This window comes from Ranitomeya imitator, chromosome 2 (assembly GCF_032444005.1).
Source record: "Ranitomeya imitator isolate aRanImi1 chromosome 2, aRanImi1.pri, whole genome shotgun sequence".
Lineage (NCBI taxonomy): Eukaryota > Metazoa > Chordata > Amphibia > Anura > Dendrobatidae > Ranitomeya > Ranitomeya imitator.
In genome coordinates, this window is record NC_091283.1 from 554788949 (window position 1) to 554812740 (window position 23792).

Genomic DNA, 23792 nt, shown 5'->3' on the forward strand with positions numbered 1-23792 from the left:
AGTGGCCTGGTCAGTGTAGTAGTAGTAGAAAGAACGGACCGCAGACAGGCTTCGAAGGCCTAACATAATAAAATTGGGCTGGCTGTAGGCAATTTTAAATTGGTTCCAGGGGTACACGGGCAGCAGTGGTGTGGTCAGTGGAGGCCTAGTGGAAGGAGTGACCGCAAACAGGCATCGAAGGCCTAACATAATAACAGATGGCTGTAGGCAATTTTAAATTGGTTCCAGGGGAACACGGGCAGCAGTGGCCTGGTCAGTGTAGTAGTAGTAGAAAGAACGGACCGCAGACAGGCTTCAAAGGCCTAACATAATAAAATTGGGCTGGCTGTCGGCAATTTTAAATTGGTTCCAGGGGTACACGGGCAGCAGTGGTGTGGTCAGTGGAGGCCTAGTGGAAGGAGTGACCGCAGACAGGCATCGAAGGCCTAACATAATAACATATGGCTGTAGGCAATTTTAAATTGGTTCCAGGGGAACACGGGCAGCAGTGGCCTGGTCAGTGTAGTAGTAGTAGAAAGAACGGACCGCAGACAGGCTTTGAAGGCCTAACATAATAAAATTGGGCTGGCTGTCGGCAATTTTAAATTGGTTCCAGGGGTACACGGGCAGCAGTGGTGTGGTCAGTGGAGGCCTAGTGGAAGGAGTGACCGCAGACAGGCATCGAAGGCCTAACATAATAACATATGGCTGTAGGCAATTTTAAATTGGTTCCAGGGGAACACGGGCAGCAGTGGCCTGGTCAGTGTAGTAGTAGTAGAAAGAGCTGACCGCAGACAGGCATCGAAGGCCTAAAATAATAAAATTGGGCTGGCTGTAGGCAATTTTAAATTGGTTCCAGGGGTACACGGGCAGCAGTGGTGTGGTCAGTGGAGGCCTAGTGGAAGGAGTGACCGCAAACAGGCATCGAAGGCCTAACATAATAACAGATGGCTGTAGGCAATTTTAAATTGGTTCCAGGGGAACACGGGCAGCAGTGGCCTGGTCAGTGTAGTAGTAGTAGAAAGAACGGACCGCAGACAGGCTTCAAAGGCCTAACATAATAAATTTGGGCTGGCTGTCGGCAATTTTAAATTGGTTCCAGGGGTACACGGGCAGCAGTGGTGTGGTCAGTGGAGGCCTAGTGGAAGGAGGGACCGCAGACAGGCTTCGAAGGCCTAACATAAAAAAATAGGGCTGTTGGCAATTTTAAATTGGTTCCAGGGGAACACGGGCAGCAGTGGCCTGGTCAGTGTAGTAGTAGTAGAAAGAACGGACCGCAGACAGGCATCGAAGGCCTAAAATAAAAAAATTGAGCTGGCTGTAGGCAATTTTAAATTGGTTCCAGGGGTACACGGGCAGCAGTGGTGTGGTCAGTGAAGGCCTAGTGGAAGGAGTGACCGCAAACAGGCATCGAAGGCCTAACATAATAACCCATGGCTGTAGGCAATTTTAAATTGGTTCCAGGGGAACACGGGCAGCAGTGGCCTGGTCAGTGTAGTAGTAGTAGAAAGAACGGACCGCAGACAGGCATCGAAGGCCTAAAATAAAAAAATTGGGCTGGCTGTAGGCAATTTTAAATTGGTTCCAGGGGTACACGGGCAGCAGTGGTGTGGTCAGTGGAGGCCTAGTGGAAGGAGTGACCGCAAACAGGCATCGAAGGCCTAACATAATAACAGATGGCTGTAGGCAATTTTAAATTGGTTCCAGGGGAACACGGGCAGCAGTGGCCTGGTCAGTGTAGTAGTAGTAGAAAGAACGGACCACAGACAGGCTTCAAAGGCCTAACATAATAAAATTGGGCTGGCTGTCGGCAATTTTAAATTGGTTCCAGGGGTACACGGGCAGCAGTGGTGTGGTCAGTGGAGGCCTAGTGGAAGGAGGGACCGCAGACAGGCTTCGAAGGCCTAACATAAAAAAATAGGGCTGTTGGCAATTTAAAATTGGTTCCAGTGGTACAAGGGCAGCAGTACAATGGTCAGTGGAGGCCTAGTGGAAGGAGGGACCGCAGACAGGCTTCGAAGGCCTAACATAAAAAATAGGACTGTTGGCAATTTAAAATTGGTTCCAGTGGTACAAGGGCAACAGTACAATGGTCAGTGGAGGCCTAGTGGAAGGAGCGACCGCAGACAGGCTTCGAAGGCCTAACATAACAAAAATGTCAATACAATGGTATTGTCAGTGCCAGGCATTGAAGGATGTCAGCGCATAGACTAAACATTGGTGGAACTGTGAGAGATAATTTTGCAAGTGGTAGAGCACTGTTTGAGCTGGGGGGGGAACTGTCTTGTGGCCGGCGGTACAGGCCCAGGGCCCCTCATATTACAACGGTGTTTCTGACGTTGGGTGCGCACCACCACCGCCAGAGACACTTTATTGTACTATGAGGGACCCAGTGGCAGTGCCGTCGACCAAAAGCGGGCACACCCACCTCTTCAGACAAACAGCACTCTCACGGGTGCTGGCGCCATGTGGCGATACCACGGCCCCGTGTGGGGAGTTTGGCCATTTAGGGAGGTGTAAACATGTTGTATGCTGGACAATCAGGTGCAGAAAATTACGAGATTGGAAAAGTCATTCAGAATAGTCCACAGGCAAGACCTTTTCATAGGAAAGCTAGGTGTCAGCCGGGCAAGGTGGGGCAAAAGATTTCGAAATCCAGTTGTGGTTCATTTTAATGAAGGTTAGATCATCTACATTTTGGGTAGCCAGACGAGTCCTTTTTTCTGTTAGTATTGAACCTGCAGCACTGAATACTCTTTCTGATAGGACACTAGCTGCCGGGCAAGCAAGCTCCTGCAATGCATATTCTGCCAATTCTGGCCAGGTGTCTAATTTTGATGCCCAGTAATCAAATGGGAATGACGGTTGAGGGAGAACGTCGATAAGGGATGAAAAATAGTTTGTAACCATACTGGACAAATGTTGTCTCCTGTCACTTTGAATTGATGCTGCAGTACCTGTCCTGTCTGCGGTCATAGCAAAATCACTCCACAACCTGGTCAGAAAACCCCTCTGGCCAACGCCACTTCTGATTTCTGCCCCTCTAACACCTCTGGTCTGCTGGCCCCTGCAGCTCGTGTGAGAACGATCACGGGCGCTGTTTGCAGGGAATGCCAGAAGCAAACGGTCAACAAGAGTTGATTGTTTGGTTGCTAATATTATTTCCAAGTTGTCATGTGGCATTATATTTTGCAATTTGCCTTTATAGCGAGGATCAAGGAGGCAGGCCAACCAGTAATCGTCATCGTTCACCATTTTAGTAATGCGTGTGTCCCTTTTGAGGATACGTAAGGCATAATCCGCCATGTGGGCCAAAGTTCCAGTTCTCAAATCTGCGGTTGTGCTTGGTTGAGGGGCAGTTTCAGGCAAATCCACGTCACTTGTGTCCCTCCAAAAACCAGAACCCGGCCTTGCCGCGCCAACAATTTCCAGTGGCCCCGGAAAAGCTTCCTCATTAAAAATATAATCATCCCCATCATCCTCCTCGTCCTCCTCCTCCTCTTCGCCCGCTACCTCGTCCTGTACACTGCCCTGGCCAGACAATGGCTGACTGTCATCAAGGCTTTCCTCTTCCTCAGCTGCAGACGCCTGATCCTTTATGTGCGTCAAACTTTGCATCAGCAGACGCATTAGGGGGATGCTCATGCTTATTATGGCATTGTCTGCACTAACCAGCCGTGTGCATTCCTCAAAACACTGAAGGACTTGACACATGTCTTGAATCTTCGACCACTGCACACCTGACAACTCCATGTCTGCCATCCTACTGCCTGCCCGTGTATGTGTATCCTCCCACAAAAACATAACAGCCCGCCTCTGTTCGCACAGTCTCTGAAGCATGTGCAGTGTTGAGTTCCACCTTGTTGCAACGTCTATGATTAGGCGATGCTGGGGAAGGTTCAAAGAACGCTGATAGGTCTGCATACGGCTGGAGTGTACGGGCGAACGGCGGATATGTGAGCAAAGTCCACGCACTTTGAGGAGCAGGTCGGATAACCCCGGATAACTTTTCAGGAAGCACTGCACCACCAGGTTTAAGGTGTGAGCCAGGCAAGGAATGTGTTTCAGTTGGGAAAGGGAGATGGCAGCCATGAAATTCCTTCCGTTATCACTCACTACCTTGCCTGCCTCAAGATCTACAGTGCCCAGCCACGACTGCGTTTCTTTCTGCAAGAACTCGGACAGAACTTCCGCGGTGTGTCTGTTGTCGCCCAAACACTTCATAGCCAATACAGCCTGCTGACGTTTGCCAGTAGCTGCCCCATAATGGGAGACCTGGTGTGCAACAGTGGCAGCTGCGGATGGAGTGGTTGTGCGACTGCGGTCTGTGGACGAGCTCTCGCTTCTGCAGGAGGACGAGGAGGAGGAGGAGGGGGTGCGAACGGCTACAGCCAACTGTTTCCTAGACCGTGGGCTAGGCAGAACTGTCCCAAACTTGCTGTCCCCTGTGGACCCTGCATCCACAACATTCACCCAGTGTGCCGTGATGGACACGTAACGTCCCTGGCCATGCCTACTGGTCCATGCATCTGTTGTCAGGTGCACCTTTGTGCTCACAGATTGCCTGAGTGCATGGACGATGCGCTCTTTAACATGCTGGTGGAGGGCTGGGATGGCTTTTCTGGAAAAAAAAGTGTCGACTGGGTAGCTCGTTGCGTGGTACAGCGTAGTCCATCAGGGCTTTGAAAGCTTCGCTTTCAACTAACCGGTAGGGCATCATCTCTAACGAGATTAGTCTAGCTATGTGGGCGTTCAAACCCTGTGTACGCGGATGCGAGGCTAAGTACTTCCTTTTTCTAACCATAGTCTCATGTAGGGTGAGCTGGACTGGAGAGCTGGAGATCGTGGAACTAGCGGGGGTGCCGGTGACTTTGCGCTGATCAATTGGATGTTGTTTAAAAAAATGCCAGACTGCACTCTTTCTAGCATCGGATACCTTTTCAGGCATTGCAGACTGAGCTTTAACCGGATGGCCACGCTGTCCTCCAACAGGTTTTGGCTTTGCCACGCGTTTTGGGCAAGATACGGGCCCGGCAGATGGAACCTGTTGCGATGTTGATGCCTGCTGCGGCCCCTCCTCCTCCGCTTCAGAACTGCTGCCGCCTGCACCCTGTTCCCCCAATGGCTGCCAATCGGGGTCAAGAACTGGGTCATCTATTACCTCTTCTTGTAGCTCGTGTGTAACTTCATCTGTGTCACCGTGTCGGTCGGTGGTATAGCGTTCGTGATGGGGCAACATAGTCTCATCAGGGTCTGATTCTTGATCATTACCCTGCGAGGGCAATGTTGTGGTCTGAGTCAAAGGACCAGCATAGTAGTCTGGCTGTGGCTGTGCATCAGTGCACTCCATGTCAGATTCAACATGTAATGGGCATGGACTGTTAACTGCTTCACTTTCTAAGCCAGGGACGGTATGTGTAAAGAGCTCCATGGAGTAACCCGTTGTGTCGCCTGCTGCATTCTTCTCTGTTGTTGTTTTTGCTGAAGAGGACAAGGAAGCGACTTGTCCCTGACCGTGAACATCCACTAACGACGCGCTGCTTTTACATTTACCAGTTTCACGAGAGGAGGCAAAAGAGCTAGAGGCTGAGTCAGCAAGATAAGCCAAAACTTGCTCTTGCTGCTCCGGCTTTAAAAGCGGTTTTCCTACTCCCAGAAAAGGGAGCGTTCGAGGCCTTGTGTAGCCAGACGACGAACCTGGCTCCACAGCTCCAGACTTAGGTGCAATATTTTTTTTCCCACGACCACCTGATGCTCCACCACTACCACTACCCTCATTACCAGCTGACAATGAACGCCCCCGGCCACGACCTCTTCCACCAGACTTCCTCATTGTTTTAAAAACGTAACCAAACTAAAGGTATTTGTTGCTGTCACACAACTTACACGGTGAGCTATAACTTCAGTATGATTTAGCTACCCATTTACAGGTGGGTGAGACCACAACGAAAATCAGGCACAATGTTACACACTCTGTTTTTGGTGGCACCAAATGAGAGAGATGCCACTGTCACTGAAGCACAAATGTTAATATTAATCTCCCACTGTTTTTTTTTATTTTTTATTTTTTTTTCAGGGAGACTTTAGAAACAAAATAAAATAAAATGATTTTTTCAGGAAGAATTTAGAAACCAAATAACATAAAATCATTTTTCCAATGACAATTTAGAAACCAAATTAAAAAAAAAAAAAGGCTTTCTATGCCCCACTGAGTGAGAGATGGAACACACAGGAGTCAGGAGTGGCACACAAGCCCAGAGGCCAATATTTTTCTCCCAATGATTGATGTAGTGATTTTTTCAGGTAGATTTTGGAACCCAAATCAAGCAAAAAAAATAATAGGCTTTCTATGGCCCACAATTGGAGAGAGAGAGAGAGATGGCACACCCAGGAGTCAAGACTGGCACACAAGCAGAAAGGGCAATATTAATCTCCCACTGATTTTTTTTTTTTTTCAGGGAGACTTTAGAAAAAAAAAATAATAGAATAAAATGATTTTTTCAGGAAGAATTTAGAAACCAAATAAAATAAAATGATTTTTTCACGGAGAATTTAGAAAACAAATAAAACAAAAAATAGGCTTTCTATGGCCCACTGAGTGAGAGATGACGCACACAGGAGTCAGGAGTGGCACACAAGCCCAGAGGCCAATATTGTTCTCCCAATGATTGATGTAGTGATTTTTTCAGGTAGATTTTGGATCCCAAATCAAGCTAAAAAAATAATAGGCTCTCTATGGCCCACAATTGGAGAGAGAGAGAGAGATGGCACACCCAGGAGTCAAGACTGGCACACAAGCAGAAAGGGCAATATTAATCTCCCACTGATTTTTTTTTTTTTTTCAGGGAGACTTTAGAAAAAAAAAAAAATAGAATAAAATGATTTTTTCAGGAAGAATTTAGAAACCAAATAAAATAAAATGATTTCTTCAGGGAGAATTTAGAAAACAAATAAAACAAAAAATAGGCTTTCTATGGCCCACTGAGTGAGAGATGACGCACACAGGAGTCAGGAGTGGCACACAAGCCCAGAGGCCAATATTGTTCTCCCAATGATTGATGTAGTGATTTTTTCAGGTAGATTTTGGAACCCAAATCAAGCTAAAAAAATAATAGGCTTTCTATGGCCCACAATTGGAGAGAGAGAGAGAGAGAGATGGCACACCCAGGAGTCAAGACTGGCACACAAGCAGAAAAGGCAATATTAATCTCCCACTGATTTGATTTTTTTTTTTTTTTCAGGGAGACTTTAGAAAAAAAAAAATAGAATAAAATGATTTTTTCAGGAAGAATTTAGAAACCAAATAAAATAAAATCATTTCTTCAGGGAGAATTTAGAAAACAAATAAAACAAAAAATAGGCTTTCTATGGCCCACTGAGTGAGAGATGACGCACACAGGAGTCAGGAGTGGCACACAAGCCCAGAGGCCAATATTGTTCTCCCAATGATTGATGTAGTGATTTTTTCAGGTAGATTTTGGAACCCAAATCAAGCTAAAAAAATAATAGGCTTTCTATGGCCCACAATTGGAGAGAGAGAGAGAGAGATGGCACACCCAGGAGTCAAGACTGGCACACAAGCAGAAAAGGCAATATTAATCTCCCACTGATTTGATTTTTTTTTTTTTTTCAGGGAGACTTTAGAAAAAAAAAATAATAAAAAAAAATGATTTTTTCAGGAAGAATTTAGAAACCAAATAAAATAAAATGATTTTTTCAGGGAGAATTTAGAAAACAAATAAAACAAAAAATAGGCTTTCTATGGCCCACTGACTGAGAGATGGCACACACAGGAGTCAGGAGTGGCACACAAGCCCAGAGGCCAATATTAATCTCCCACTTTTTTTTTTTTTTTTCAGGGAAAATTTATAAACCCAATAAAAAAAATTATAAATAGGCTTTCTATGGCCCACTATCTGAGAGAGAGAGATGGCACGCTTAGGACTGGCACACAAGCCCAAAGGCCAATATTAATCTCCCTTTTTTTTTTTCAGGGAGAATTTATAAAACAAAAAAAAAAAATAAATAGGCTTTCTATGGCCCACTATTTGTGAGAGAGATGGCACGCTCAGGACTGGCACACAAGCCCAGAGGCCAATATTAATCTCCCACTTTTTTTTTTTTTTTTTTTCAGGGAAAATTTATAAACCCAATAAAAAAAATAATAAATAGGCTTTCTATGGCCCACTATCTGAGAGAGAGAGATGGCACGCTTAGGACTGGCACACAAGCCCAAAGGCCAATATTAATCTCCCTTTTTTTTTTTCAGGGAGAATTTATAAAACCAAAAAAATAAAAATAAATAGGCTTTCTATGGCCCACTATTTGTGAGAGAGATGGCACGCTTAGGACTGCACACAAGCCCTGAGGCCAATATTAATCTCCCACTGATTGATTTATTGATTTTTTCAGGTAGAATTTAGAACCCAAATAAAGCAAAAAAAAAAATAGGCTTTCTATGGCCCACTGAGTGAGTGATGATGCACACAGGAGTCAGGAGTGGCACACAAGCCCTGAGGCCAATATTTTTCTCCCACTGATTGATGTAGTGATTTTTTCAGGTAGATTTTAGAACCCAAATCAAGCAAAAAAATAAATAGGCTTTCTATGGCCCACTGAGTGAGAGATGGCACAGACAGGGATGGCACTCTAGCAGAAATGCCAATCTTAATCTCCCACAAAAAAAACAAAACAAAAAAAAAAGGAACTGTCCTTCAATTACTATCTCCCTGCAGTAATCTCAGCCAGGTATGGCAGGCAGCAATAAGGAGTGGACTGATGCACAAATTAAATAAAAAGTGTGGACAAACAAACAAGATAGCTGTGCAGAAAGGAAGGAACAAGAGGATTTGTGCTTTGAAAAAAGCAGCTGGTTTGCACAGCGGCGTACACACAGCAATGCAGCTATCAGGGAGCCTTCTAGGGCAGCCCAATGAGCTACAGCGCTGAGGAAAAAAAAAAAATGTAGCTTCCACTGTCCCTGCACACCGAAGGTGGTGTTGGACAGTGCAAATCGCTACAGCACAAGCGGTTTGGTGGTTAATGGACCCTGCCTAACGCTATCCCTGCTTCTGACGAAGCGGCAGCAACCTCTCCCTAAGCTCAGATCAGCAGCAGTAACATGGCGGTCGGCGGGAACGCCCCTTTATAGCCCCTGTGACGCCGCAGACAGCAAGCCAATCACTGCAATGCCCTTCTCTAAGATGGTGGGGACCAGGACCTATGTCATCACGCTGCCCATACTCTGCGTTTACCTTCATTGGCTGAGAAATGGCGCTTTTCGCGTAATTGAAACGCGACTTTGGCGCGAAAGTCGCGTACCGCATGGCCGACCCCGCACAGGGGTCGGATCGGGTTTCATGAAACCCGACTTTGCCAAAATGAACGACCCGTTTCGCTCAACCCTAGTAGTGCAACATAGACACGACAAAGTGTAAGACACCAGCAATAGGTCCACTGCGGATTTATAGTATATATATCTTATAACACAAACAATATATGTGAAGAGGGTACAGGTAAGATAAAATCTCTACACAGAGATCCCTGTTGTGAATTCTGTGATCAAGCTCCCTCCTGTGGTCACGAGTGGTACTGCGGCTTCTGAGTTTCCTTCCTCAGGTGATGAGGTTGGGTCGTTGGGTGCTGCTCTATTTAACTCCACCTAGTGCTTTGATCCTGGCCTCCAGTCAATGTTCTAGTATTGGTCTTGCTTCCTCCTGGATCGTTCCTGTGGCCTGTCTGCTCTGCATAAGCTAAGTTCTGCTTGTGTTACTTTTGTTGCTATATTTTCTGTCCAGCTTGCTATTTTGTTTTTGCTTGCTTGCTGGAAGCTCTGAGACGCAGAGGGAGCACCTCCGTACCGTTAGTCGGTGCGGAGGGTCTTTTTGCCCCTCTGCGTGGTTGTTTGTAGGTTTTTGTGTTGACCGCAAAGCTATCTTTCCTATCCTCGGTCTATTCAGTAAGTCGGGCCTCACTTTGCTAAATCTATTTCATCTCTGTGTTTGTATATTTCATCTTAACTCACAGTCATTATATGTGGGGGGCTGCCTTTTCCTTTGGGGAATTTCTCTGAGGCAAGGTAGGCTTATTTTTCTATCTTCAGGACTAGCTAGTTTCTCAGGCTGTGCCGAGTTGCATAGGGAGCGTTAGGCGCAATCCACGGCTACCTCTAGTGTGGTTTGATAGGTTTAGGGATTGCGGTCAGCAGAGTTCCCACGTCTCAGAGCTCGTCCTATGTTTTGTGGTTTGTGTCAGGTCACTTGTGTGCTCTGAACTTCAAGGTTCATTGTGGTTCTGAATTACCTATTCATAACAGTACTGGAGGCCCAGAGTACTAATGCTTCTCAATAGAGGGAAAAAAGAAGTTCTGAGACCATTTTTTTTTTCTTTGCACTGTGTTTTGCCTTTTTTTTCCCCTAGACATTTGGGTGGTTCAGGACACAGGTGTGGACATGGACATTCAGGGTCTGTCCTCTTTGATGGATAATCTCACTATAAATGTACAGAACATTAAAGATTTAGTGGTTCAGAATCCTATGTTAGAACCTAAAATTCCTAAGGAAACTGAGGTCTTTTAATGTGTGCAGCAAAATGTTAGAAATGTTCTACCAATCTGTAGTGGCAAGTGCCATCTTTTTTGCAATCACGTGCTGGGGTAGTAGTGTGCGGGCCTCTGATGCTAATAAGCTGAATAAGATTATCAAGAAGGCAAGTTCTGCTGTGGGCTGTAATCTGGACTCTTTTGGGGAGGTAGTGGAGAGAAGAACTCTGAAAAAGTGTATGGCAATTATGAACAATAATGCACATCCACTATATGAGCTATTCATGAGACAGAAGAGCACCTTCAGTAACCGGCTAATACTTCTGAGGTGTAAGAAGGAAAAATATAGGAAATCGTTTGTGCCAACTGCCATGGGAATGTACAATAATAACATTAGGGTTAAACCACCAAGGTGAAAGTCTACTTATTTCTCTACATTCCAGTTCACTCGTTGTGTATGTCCTATTCTAATGTATAATGTTCTTCTGTCAACAAACTGTCATGTCAACTATGTAATTCCTTTATGTTTTTTATGATTTAAGTTGTGCTGCTGTGATACCATAATTTCCCACGGGATCAATAAAGTGTATCGTATCGTATCGTATTCCTGATTTGTTTTCTGGAGATAGAGCTAAATTTCTGAGTTTCAAAAATAATTGCAAACTGTTTCTGGCGTTGAAACCTCGCTCCTCTGGTGACCCAGTTCAACAAGTTAAGATCATAATTTCTTTATTACGTGGCGACCCTCAAGACTGGGCATTTTCCCTTACGCCAGGAGATCCTGCATTATGTAATATTGATGCGTTTTTTCTGGCGCTCGGATTACTGTACGATGAACCTAATTCAGTGGATCAGGCAGAGAAAAATTTGCTGGCTCTGTGTCAGGGTCAGGATGAGATAGAGATTTATTGTCAGAAGTTTAGAAAGTGGTCTGTGCTCACTCAATGGAATGAATGTGCTTTGGCAGCAATCTTCAGAAAGGGTCTCTCTGAAGCCCTTAAGGATGTTATGGTGGGATTTCCTATGCCTGCTGGTCTGAATGAGTCTATGTCTTTGGCTATTCAGATCGGTCGACGCTTGCGTGAGCGTAAATCTGTGCACCATTTGGCGGTATTATCTGAGCATAAACCTGAGCCTATGCAGTGCGATAGGACTTTGACCAGAGCTGAAAGGCAAGAACACAGACGTCAGAATGGGCTGTGTTTCTACTGTGGTGATTCCACTCATGCTATCTCGGATTGTCCCAAGCGCACTAAGCGGTTCGCTAAGTCTGCCACCATTGGTACGGTACAGTCGAAATTTATTTTGTCCGTTACTTTGATCTGGTCTTTGTCATCCTATTCTGTCATGGCATTTGTGGATTCAGGCGCTGTCCTGAATTTGATGGACTTGGAGTTTGCTAGGCGCTGTGGGTTTGTCTTGGAGCCCCTGCAGTGTCTTATTCCATTGAGAGGAATTGATGCTACGCCTTTGGCCAAGAATAAGCCTCAGTATTGGACCCAGCTGACCATGTGCATGGCTCCTGCGCACCAGGAGGATATTCGTTTTCTGGTGTTGCAAAATCTGCATGATGTGGTCGTGTTGGGGTTGCCATGGCTACAAGTCCATAACCCCGTATTAGATTGGAAATCTATGTCTATGTCCAGCTGGGGTTGTCAGGGGGTACATGGTGATATTCCATTTCTGTCTATCTCATCATCCACCCCTTCTGAGGTCCCAGAGTTCTTGTCTGATTACCGGGATGTATTCAATGAGACCAAGTCCAATGCCCTACCTCCGCATAGGGATTGTGATTGTGCTATCGAGTTGATTCCTGGTAGTAAGTTTCCTAAGGGTCGACTGTTTAATTTATCTGTACCTGAGCACGCCGCTATGCGGAGTTACGTAAAAGAATCCTTGGAGAAGGGTCATATTCGGCCGTCGTCATCGCCATTGGGAGCAGGGTTCTTTTTTGTGGCCAAGAAGGATGGTTCGCTGAGACCTTGTATTGATTACCGCCTTCTAAATAAAATCACGGTCAAATTTCAGTACCCCTTGCCGCTGCTATCTGATTTGTTTGCTCGGATTAAGGGGGCTAGTTGGTTCACCAAGATAGATCTTCGTGGTGCATATAATCTTGTGCGTATTAAACGGGGCGATGAATGGAAAACTGCATTTAATACGCCCGAGGGTCATTTTGAGTACCTAGTTATGCCATTCGGACTTGCCAATGCTCCATCAGTATTTCAGTCCTTTATGCATGACATCTTCCGAGAGTACCTGGATAAATTCCTGATTGTATACTTGGATGATATTTTGGTCTTCTCGGATAATTGGGAGTCTCATGTGAAGCAGGTCAGAATGGTGTTCCAGGTCCTGCGTGCTAATTCTTTGTTTGTGAAGGGATCAAAGTGTCTCTTTGGTGTTCAGAAGGTTTCATTTTTGGGGTTCATTTTTTCCCCTTCTACCATCGAGATGGACCCTGTTAAGGTCCAGGCCATTTATGATTGGACTCAGCCGACATCTCTCAAGAGTCTGCAAAAGTTCCTCGGCTTTGCTAATTTTTATCGTCGCTTCATCTGTAATTTTTCTAGTATTGCTAAACCATTGACCGATTTGACCAAGAAGGGTGCTGATGTGGTCAATTGGTCTTCTGCTGCTGTAGAAGTTTTTCAAGAGTTAAAGCGTCGTTTTTCTTCTGCCCCTGTGTTGTCAACCAGATGTTTCGCTTCCGTTCCAGGTTGAGGTTGATGCTTCTGAAATTGGAGCGGGGGCTGTTTTGTCGCAAAGAGGTGCTGATTGCTCGGTGATGAAGCCATGCGCCTTCTTTTCCAGGAAGTTTTCGCCTGCTGAGCGAAATTATGATGTTGGCAATCGAGAGTTGCTGGCCATGAAGTAGGCATTCGAGGAGTGGCGTCATTGGCTTGAAGGAGCTAAGCATCGCGTGGTGGTCTTGACTGATCACAAGAACTTGACTTATCTCGAGTCTGCCAAACGGTTGAATCCTAGACAGGCTCGTTGGTCGCTGTTTTTCTCTCGTTTTGACTTTGTGGTTTCGTACCTTCCGGGCTCTAAAAATGTGAAGGCGGATGCCCTGTCTAGGAGTTTTGTGCCCGACTCTCCGGGTTTGCCTGAGCTGGCGGGTATTCTCAAAGAGGGAGTAATTGTGTCTGCCATCTCCCCTGATTTGCGGCGGGTGCTGCAAAAATTTCAGGCTAATAAACCTGATCGTTGCCCAGCAGAGAAACTGTTTGTCCCTGATAGGTGGACGAATAAAGTTATCTCTGAGGTTCATTGTTCGGTGTTGGCTGGTCATCCTGGAATCTTTGGTACCAGAGATTTGGTGGCTAGATCCTTTTGGTGGCCGTCTCTGTCGCGGGATGTGCGTTCTTTTGTGCAGTCCTGTGGGATTTGTGCTCGGGCTAAGCCCTGCTGTTCTCGTGCCCTTGCCGATTCCGAAGAGGCCTTGGACACATATCTCTATGGATTTTATTTCGGATCTCCCCGTCTCTCAAAAAATGTTGGTCATTTGGGTAGTTTGTGATCGCTTCTCTAAGATGATCCATTTGGTACCCTTGTTTAAATTACCTTCCTCCTCTGATTTGGTGCCATTGTTCTTCCAGCATGTGGTTCGTTTACATGGCATTCCAGAGAACATCGTTTCTGACAGAGGTTCCCAGTTTGTTTCGAGGTTTTGGCGAGCCTTTTGTGCTAGGATGGGCATTGATTTGTCTTTTTCCTCGGCTTTCCATCCTCAGACAAATGGCCAGACTGAACGAACCAATCAGACCTTGGAAACATATCTGAGATGTTTTGTTTCTGCTGATTAGGATGATTGGGTGTCCTTTTTGCCGTTGGCTGAGTTCGCTCTTAATAATCGGGCCAGCTCGGCTACCTTTGTTTCACCGTTTTTCTGCAATTCTGGGTTCCATCCTCGTTTCTCTTCAGGGCAGGTTGAGTCTTCGGACTGTCCTGGTGTGGATACTGTGGTGGACAGGTTGCAGCGGATTTGGACTCGTAGTGGACAATTTGACCTTGTCCCAGGAGAAGGCTCAGCGTTTCGCTAATCGCAGACGCTGTGTGGGTCCCCGACTTCGTGTTGGGGATTTGGTTTGGTTGTCATCTCGTTATATTCCTATGAAGGTTTCCTCTCCTAAGTTTAAGCCTCGTTTCATTGGTCCGTATAGGATTTCTGAGGTTCTTAATCCTGTGTCTTTTCGTTTGACCCTTCCAGATTCTTTTTCCATCCATAATGTATTCCATAGGTCATTGTTGCGGAGATAAGTGGCGCCTGTGGTTCCATCTGTTGATCCTCCTGCCCCGGTTTTGGTGGAGGGGGAGTTGGAGTATATAGTGGAGAAGATTTTGGATTCTCGTGTTTCGAGACGGAAACTCCAGTATCTGGTTAAGTGGAAGGGTTATGGTCAGGAAGATAATTCCTGGGTCTTTGCCTCTGATGTTCATGCTGCCGATCTTGTTCTTGCCTTTCATATGGCTCATCCTGGTCAGCCTGGGGGCTCTGGTGAGGATTCGGTGACCCCTCCTCAAGGGGGGGTACTGTTGTGAATTCTGTGATCAAGCTCCCTCCTGTGGTCACGAGTGGTACTGCGGCTTCTGAGTTTCCTTCCTCAGGTGATGAGGTTGGGTCGTTGGGTGCTGCTCTATTTAACTCCACCTAGTGCTTTGATCCTGGCCTCCAGTCAATGTTCTAGTATTGGTCTTGCTTCCTCCTGGATCGTTCCTGTGGCCTGTCTGCTCTGCATAAGCTAAGTTCTGCTTGTGTTACTTTTGTTGCTATATTTTCTGTCCAGCTTGCTTTTTTGTTTTTGCTTGCTTGCTGGAAGCTCTGAGACGCAGAGGGAGCACCTCCGTACCGTTAGTCGGTGCGGAGGGTCTTTTTGCCCCTCTGCGTGGTTGTTTGTAGGTTTTTGTGTTGACCGCAAAGCTATCTTTCCTATCCTCGGTCTATTCAGTAAGTCGGGCCTCACTTTGCTAAATCTATTTCATCTCTGTGTTTGTATATTTCATCTTAACTCACAGTCATTATATGTGGGGGGCTGCCTTTTCCTTTGGGGAATTTCTCTGAGGCAAGGTAGGCTTATTTTTCTATCTTCAGGACTAGCTAGTTTCTCAGGCTGTGCCGAGTTGCATAGGGAGCGTTAGGCGCAATCCACGGCTACCTCTAGTGTGGTTTGATAGGTTTAGGGATTGCGGTCAGCAGAGTTCCCACGTCTCAGAGACTTAAATAATGTTTGACCCAATTAAAAAACAGCTGTACCGGTACCCGAACGAGGCCGTGATGATCCGGCGCATGCGCGCGTCGCCCTCTGAGTCTGACATCCCCCCCCCCCGGTCATATCCAGCGACGGGAGCCAGGCGGGCACCGATAGGTCCCGCCCGCGCCCGCCACAGGAAGCCGCCGGGGGAGGGAGGGCGGAGCCACGACGGAGGCGCGCGCACGCGCGCCACAGCAAGAAACCAATGGATGCGGTGATGCGTACTGGGTCAGAGACAGCCAAACAAAGCTGCTTGCGTGAATATGGGGGCGTGACCCCACATCCCGGAACAGGATTCGTTGAAGCACATTTGATAATCAATGTCCATAATATATCTTCGTAAATCCGTAGGTACACAAGCAGGCTTGAAGACGTCGTCCCATATTTGCCAAGTATATAACAAGAAGCTATAGATTATTGTAAACGGCCGCATGTAGATCCGTATCCTCATAGCGATTATAACTGGCTGCCATTGGCTGAATTCATATTGCCGGGTCAAAGAGGGATACCGGTCATAAAAAGAAACCTAAATATAAATATAAGACATAAGACAAAAGAGCATTAAAAACAACATAACTAAAATGCAGGGAAAGAAAACCTAGGGAGACATGGAGATGAACTAAGAACCAATATTTAGTCATATGACAATTTATAGAAAAGGACCAAAATTCAGTGCTTCATTTAGCCCAGCGGGTTTAACAGTCCCAAGTTTAACTATCCACATGAGTTCCCTTTGTGCCAGCAATTTTTTCACATTACCACCCCTAATGCCCGTGTGTATAACATCAATACCTCGAACCTTGAATTCCTTAGGGTCACAATTGTGCACCAGTCGAAAGTGCCTCGGAATGGTTTTGAGGGTTGCTACATCTTCTACTGTTCTGGCCGCACAAATGTCCCTAACGTGTTCCCGAATTCGTATCCTCAATTCACGTGACATAAGCCCCACGTATATGAGGGAACACGCACATGTGGCATAGTACACTACATTCCATGTACCACAGGAGATATATTCTCTGATATCAAATATTTTTTGATCCACGGAACAAAAAGTGGAGGTTTGGCATGTGTTCACGCATGCCACACAGTGGCCACATTTAAAGAAACCTTTTTTAGGATGTGTATTGCCAAAGAAGTTAGGGGTCGGAGCTACATAATGACTTTTGATAAGTAAATCGCTAAGATTTTTAGAGCGACGGGGGGTCATGAGGGGTCTATCAGTGAGGAAGGGCCTCAGGGAGGGCTCAGCACTGAGGACAGGCCAATATTTAGTCAAAATATGACGCATACTATCCCACTCGTGGTTAAACACAAATGAACCGTATATTTTCATCCTTTTTATCTCTATTTCTTTTTTGATATAACAGAGAGTCACGAGATACCGACTTAGCTCTATTGTAGCCATTTTTTATACATCTTTGGCTATAACCACGTTGTTGGAAGCGCTTCTTCAAATCCAGCGCTTGAGCTTCAAATTTTTGGTCTGTGCAGCAGATCCGCCTCACCCTAAGAAACTGTCCAACCGGGACGGCCCTAACTGTGGAATGGCTATGTGCAGTAGTGGCATATATTAAGGAATTGACTGATGTTTCCTTACGAAAAACATCCGTCTGGATGGTGGAGGATGAGTCCACCTCCAGATTGATGTCCAGGAAGTCAATTTTAACTGCATCAAATCTATATGTTAGTTTGATATTAAAATTGTTGTCATTAAGCATAGCCATAAACTCATCCAGCTGCTGCACTGTGCCCCGCCATAAAAATAAAACATCATCGATATAGCTTAACCAGCACATCACGGCCTCGTTCGGGTACCGGTACAGCTGTTTTTTAATTGGGTCACACATTATTTAAGGCGTTGCTGGGCACTAATGCAGCATACTATCCCCTTGAAAAAGAGAGGCGAAACGCGCGTCGGGGCGTGTATTAGTGGTCTATCTGCGGTCAGGTGAGATTCTTTCTCCTCCTCCCCCTCTGCTTTTACCCCTATTATGCTGGACGTTAGGTATGAATTGTGGGTGTGAGTTCCCGGTTATTTATATAACCATACGTATGGGGCATTTTAGGACTGTTTCAGTACCGGGATCTCTGTGTAGAGATTTTATCTTACCTGTACCCTCTTCACATATATTGTTTGTGTTATAAGATATATATACTATAAATCCGCAGTGGACCTATTGCTGGTGTCTTACACTTTGTCGTGTCTATGTTGCACTACCATCATGTGATGGCGGTGTGAATTTTTATATGGTAGTATTGTTAATAAAATTTAGTTTGTATTTTTCTATAAACTTCCATTTGTCCTCTTGTTTTATATTGATCCTTGTATGGGGGTAATTGTGGTGATTGTGACTGAGGTCAGTCACTAAAATGAAGCTGGTATATTCGATACTCATATTGCTGTCTGTGTTTTTCACAGTAGGTTCCAGCATTATACTCATGGATTTCAGAGCCCGCGACGGAGCATGGCTCTCGCAATTGAATGATGCATGTAAAGACACCAGTATTGTAGGTGTTGAAGTTAATGATAGGGGACTAGTGGAGATGACAAATAAATTCAAGGACCTTACACATAAAAGGACAAAAATATGGTGGAATCACGCATATTTGGACAAATATTTGCAGAAGGGGCTAATCCCAAGAGGTTTACGGGTCCAAGAATTCCCCTCATTCCCAGTTGAAAATTTAGACATACGGGATAAATGGGAAAACCATGCAAATGTCTGCTCATTTGGCTTTATGCAAATATTAAAGGAAATGAATGCTGAATCCCTCCAGAACATTGAAAAAGAAATGGAGGAGTTACAAAGTAATATAAAAAAGGACATGCCGGTTGAGGCCCTTATAAAGTTCAATGTTGAGATACAGGAAGAAACACAGAAATGGGCTGAGGAAATACAACTGATGAAAGCTAAAAAATTCCAACGGGATATAAATGATAAAAATCAGAACAGAATGTATAAGTGGAGAAATCCGGGGGAGAGATCACGTCCATTTTATAGAAACGAATCCCGATCACGATCCCGGTCTACTTCAGTGAGATCAATGAGGGGAGAGATACAGCAGAGTACAACTACTAATCGATCTGAATCTCCCAAAGATGTACCCACAGTTAGTGGGAATAGTAGGAAAATGCATACCAGGCAAAATGCAAAGAAGGGCGCTGAGGGGACATCGGTGGGGAATAGGTCTCAGGGAGGTCTGCAGGTAATTAATTTATCTGACTATATATTAACTCATAATCAAATTGAGGTACTGAGTAAGGGCCTTTCTTTTTCTCCCACTAATGGTTTCAACTATTTTACAGCACTAAAGGACCTTCATCTCTTCTCACGTAAATTGGTCTTAAGGAAACTGCACTGTAGAGGCACCAATGACTTGGATGGTTGGAGCCCTGCGGAGAGAGACACCATCCGTATCCTGGAAGAACTTCTCGATGAGCAAACCCCAGATGATGTAGGTGGGTTCCCTAATGCCATTCTTCCCTTGTCACTCTGCCCACCAGTAGAGATATTTACTAAATTGGTCTCAAATGAATTAAAAACTCTATCCTCGTGTCGCCGCTATGATAATCTAACTAGCAAACAGAGGGAAGCTATACGCCAATTACAGTCGTTTGATGACGTGGTGTTTAAGGCGGCTGACAAGGGGGGGGAACATCGTGATCTGGCCTATCAGTAAATATGAACGAGAGGCATTTAAACAACTACAGGACAACCAGGTATACACTAAATTAGATTTTAACCCGGTGGTGTCTTTCTCCGCACAGCTCCAAAAAATTCTTATCAAAGCCTTTGATTCAGGCGTCATTAATAAAAAGATCCTTGATGGACTTACGGTGCGTTTTCCGAAGGTGCCGACGCTCTATCTGCTCCCTAAAGTCCACAAGGACGCCGTCAACCCACCAGGACGTCCTATTGTGTCCGGAATAGATGGTCTTTGTGACCCCATATGTAAATTCATCGACTTTTATTTAAAACCTATTGTGGAGACATTGCCTTCGCATGTGAAGGATACAACGGACATCCTTGCGAGGGTTGACGGCCTCCTTGTGGACAGGGATACTATCCTCGTGACTGCGGACGTAGAGACATTGTACACATGTATCAGTCACGAGGATGGGGTCCGAGCGGTCCGCTTCTTCCTGGAGACCTCCAACCTGGGTGGCCCACTGTGCGAGCTCATCCTGCAACTGCTGCACTTTGCCCTCACACATAATTTTTTTACTTTCAAAAATCAGTTTTATCATCAGAAGCGTGGCGCAGCCATGGGTGCGGCCTGTGCCCCCGCGTACGCCAACCTCTTCCTGGGGTTCTGGGAGAGGTTGGTGTTTGGCGTTTCGGGGGCGGGGGCCGCCGACCATGTGCTGTGCTGGTTACGCTATATCGATGATGTTTTATTTTTATGGCGGGGCACAGTGCAGCAGCTGGATGAGTTTATGGCTATGCTTAATGACAACAATTTTAATATCAAACTAACATATAGATTTGATGCAGTTAAAATTGACTTCCTGGACATCAGTCTGGAGGTGGACTCATCCTCCACCATCCAGACGGATGTTTTTCGTAAGGAAACATCAGTCAATTCCTTAATACATGCCACTACTGCACATAGCCATTCCACAGTTAGGGCCGTCCCGGTTGGACAGTTTCTTAGGGTGAGGCGGATCTGCTGCACAGACCAAAAATTTGAAGCTCAAGCGCTGGATTTGAAGAAGCGCTTCCAACAACGTGGTTATAGCCAAAGATGTATAAAAAATGGCTACAATAGAGCTAAGTCGGTATCTCGTGACTCTCTGTTATATGAAAAAAGAAATAGAGATAAAAAGGATGAAAATATACGGTTCATTTCAGTGTTTAACCACGAGTGGGATAGTATGCGTCATATTTTGACTAAATATTGGCCTGTCCTCAGTGCTGAGCCCTCCCTGAGGCCCTTCCTCACTGATAGACCCCTCATGACCCCCCGTCGCTCTAAAAATCTTAGCGATTTACTTATCAAAAGTCATTATGTAGCTCCGACCCCTAACTTCTTTGGCAATACACATCCTAAAAAAGGTTTCTTTAAATGTGGCCACTGTGTGGCATGCGTGAACACATGCCAAACCTCCACTTTTTGTTCCGTGGATCAAAAAATATTTGATATCAGAGAATATATCTCCTGTGGTACAAGGAATGTAGTGTACTATGCCACATGTGCGTGTTCCCTCATATACGTGGGGCTTACGTCACGCGAATTGAGGATACGAATTCGGGAACACGTTATTGACATTTGTGTGGCCAGAACAGTAGAAGATGTAGCAACCCTCAAAACCATTCCGAGGCACTTTCGACTGGTGCACAATTGTGACCCTAAGGAATTCAAGGTTCGAGGTATTGATGTTATACACACGGGCATTAGGGGTGGTAATGTGAAAAAATTGCTGGCACAAAGGGAACTCATGTGGATAGTTAAACTTGGGACTGTTAAACCCGCTGGGCTAAATGAAGCACTGAATTTTGGTCCTTTTCTATAAATTGTCATATGACTAAATATTGGTTCTTAGTTCATCTCCATGTCTCCCTAGGTTTTCTTTCCCTGCATTTTAGTTATGTTGTTTTTAATGCTCTTTTGTCTTATGTCTTATATTTATATTTAGGTTTCTTTTTATGACCGGTATCCCTCTTTGACCCGGCAATATGAATTCAGCCAATGGCAGCCAGTTATAATCGCTATGAGGATATGGATCTACATGCGGCCGTTTACAATAATCCATAGCTTCTTGTTATATACTTGGCAAATATGGGACGACGTCTTCAAGCCTGCTTGTGTACCTACGGATTTACGAAGATATATTATGGACATTGATTATCAAATGTGCTTCAACGAATCCTGTTCCGGGATGTGGGGTCACGCCCCCATATTCACGCAAGCAGCTTTGTTTGGCTGTCTCTGACCCAGTACGCATCACCGCATCCATTGGTTCCTTGCTGTGGCGCGCGTGCGCGCGCCTCCGTCGTGGCTCCGCCCTCCCTCCCCCGGCGGCTTCCTGTGGCGGGCGCGGGCGGGACCTATCGGTGCCCGCCTGGCTCCCGTCGCTGGATATGACCGGGGGGGGGGGGGGTCGGACTCGGAGAGCGACGCGCGCATGCGCCGGATCATCACGGCCTCGTTCGGGTACCGGTACAGCTGTTTTTTAATTGGGTCACACATTATTTAAGGCGTTGCTGGGCACTAATGCAGCATACTATCCCCTTGAAAAAGAGAGGCGAAACGCGCGTCGGGGCGTGTATTAGTGGTCTATCTGCGGTCAGGTGAGATTCTTTCTCCTCCTCCCCCTCTGCTTTTACCCCTATTATGCTGGACGTTAGGTATGAATTGTGGGTGTGAGTTCCCGGTTATTTATATAACCATACGTATGGGGCATTTTAGGACTGTTTCAGTACCGGGATCTCTGTGTAGAGATTTTATCTTACCTGTACCCTCTTCACATATATTGTTTGTGTTATAAGAAATATATACTATAAATCCGCAGTGGACCTATTGCTGGTGTCTTACACTTTGTCGTGTCTATGTTGCACTACCATCATGTGATGGCGGTGTGAATTTTTATATGGTAGTATTGTTAATAAAATTTAGTTTGTATTTTTCTATAAACTTCCATTTGTCCTCTTGTTTTATATATATTCCCATCAGCCACTGCCTGCTCTCTTATCAGCTGGTTTACTTTGAGCCAGAAACTTTCACTGATGGTTTGGCACATGTTGTTGCAGTCAGACAACGTCTTCCTTCTGACAATCAACACCCTTTCCAGCATAAGAAATAGCCTACAAGTCATAAAATACATTTTTCTGCTGCATTCAGCTTGATGACTCTCCCAGTGTGTTTTTTTTTTAACTTGAAATGTCTGAACATGGATACTGATATTTCATTGGTAGAAATGTAACATCTAGCTGAACTAGAAGAAACCTGACAAACATAACTATTTTATTTGTGTTGTTAGCAAATTATCAGGGTATCTGTGCAAAGGAATAGCTTACCGCCTGCTTTGTAAAAGAAGAATTAGACATTCACTTGGCTGAAACGCCACCAACCAGTATGGACAATTTTCACACAATTTTGTGATGCAATCAAGCAGATATTGGCCTGTTGTGGGTAGGTGACTCTTCTCTAATGGCACTTTCCCATAAAACTTTTCTGGCTGTTGAATTTCTGAAGCTGTGATATTTGCAATGGCATATACTGCTACGTATTTCCTTGAGGGCCTGACCTCCTCCTTGGTCAGGCCTCATCTGGAATACGGTGTCCAATTCTGGGATACACATTTCAAAAAAGACATTGAAAAACTGGAGCAAGTTCAGAGAAGAGCTACCAGGATGGTGAGCGGAGTGCAAAGTATGTCCTACGAGGAACGATTAAAGGATCTGGGAATGTTTAGCTTGCAAAAAAGATGGCTAAGAGGAGACTTCATAGCTGTCTACAAATATCAGTGTAGATGTCACATTGTAGAGAGATGATCATTGTTATTCTCTTTAGCACATGAAAACACAAGCAATGGAATGAAAATGAAAGAGAGATGATACAGACTAGATAGTAGAAAACCCTTTTTTGACAGTGAGGGTGATCAATGAGTGGAACTGGCTGTCACGAGAGGTGGTGAGTTCTCATACAATGGAAGTCTTGAAACAAAGGCTGGACAGACATCTGTCTGAGATGGGTTAGTGAATCCTGCATTGAGCAGGGGGTTAGACACGATGACCCTGGAGGTCCTCTTCATCTATAACAATCTATTATTCTTTAATTTGCTACACACTTCGCACTACAACAGTTGGAATCCAGAACATAAATTGACATGCTGGGATTTGCAATTTACGCTGCAGTTTTCTCCGCACCTTGTGAATGAGATTGAGAAACCTCATCCACAATAACACTGTGATATATAGCGAATTTACTGCTTACAAATCTACAAAATATGATCGGTGCATTTGCAGCGGGAAGAATATGTATGGTCACTGTTTGACACACTTCCATGTATGACA